Genomic DNA, 1,358 nt, shown 5'->3' on the forward strand with positions numbered 1-1,358 from the left:
ATACACACACACACACACACACACACACACACACACACATATATATATATATATATATCTTAGACTGCTACTAACCTACTCGCCCTACTCCTTCACACATACGTCGTTCACATGAACACAAACACACATGCACACAGACAATACCACAGACATACACAATGGGCGTTTTTACACTCTCCTGTCTTCAAAAATCACTTTCTCTATCTTCCTCCACTTCCGGTCAGTTATTTTTCAGCCATGTAGCGACACATGTCTCTGTAAGACTATTTTTCCCCTTCTCTCTGGACCTTTTCCTCTTACCTCTTTCTAACGAAGAATGATGCTCTAAACATTACACCCCGTCTTTTTACCATCTTAAACTATCTCTGAGCGTCAATCATAATACATTCAGTGTGTATATCCTCTTGACTTTTCTTGTTTTTCCTGCTTTTGTTTTTAATTTTGATTCGACATATACATATATATATATGTGTGTGTGTATGTATATATATATATGTGCGTGTGTGTGTGTGTATGTGTGTGTAGAGAGAGAGAGAGAGAGAGAGAGAGAGAGAAGAGAGAGGAGAAAGAGAAATAGAGGGAGACAGAATAGAGATAAACAGAGATAGCGATATACACTCCTTTGTGAGTGGATTTGATAGACGGAAACTGAAAGAAGCCCGTCTTATGTGCATGTCTTTGTGCCTTTGTTTGTCCCCCATCACCGCTTGACAACCGGTGTGGGTGTGTTTACGTCTCCGTGACATAGCGATTCGGCAAAAGAGACCGATAGAATAAGTACTAGGCTTAAAAAATAAGTCCTGGGGTCAATTTGTTCGACTAAAACACTTTAAGACAATGCTCCAGCATGGCTGCAGTCAAATGACTGAAACAAGTAAAAGAATACGTTTATGAATTTGGGTTGTAAGATTCCTGATATAAAACCGTTGAAACAGCTATTACAGTTCTATATTTAAGAGATGAGGAATTATGCACACTATTTACATTATTTACATTTGACAGATATTTGTCCTCGTCTTGTTTGTTGTTAACACAATGTTTCGGCTGATATACCCTCCAGCCTTCGTCAGGTGTCTTGGGGAAATTTCGAACCTGGGTTCTCATTCCTAAGGTATTTTTCGATGTTGTTATTATTATTATTATCATTATTATTATTATTGTTCAGTAGTTTTATTTTTATAACGTGCTTTCACTTCACTACCGAGCGCAACTATGTGTGCCTTGGGTATGTGGTGTGGTTTGCTGTGATGCTCTTATGATTACTGTATTGAAAGTGTTTTGCGTAGGATGTGTGCAGTGCCCAGTAGTGCAATTTTCTGTATGTTATATATATTTGTAAGTCCTGGTGTTTTTGTTAT

This window comes from Octopus bimaculoides, chromosome 2 (genome assembly GCF_001194135.2).
Source record: "Octopus bimaculoides isolate UCB-OBI-ISO-001 chromosome 2, ASM119413v2, whole genome shotgun sequence".
In the NCBI taxonomy this organism is placed as follows: domain Eukaryota; kingdom Metazoa; phylum Mollusca; class Cephalopoda; order Octopoda; family Octopodidae; genus Octopus; species Octopus bimaculoides.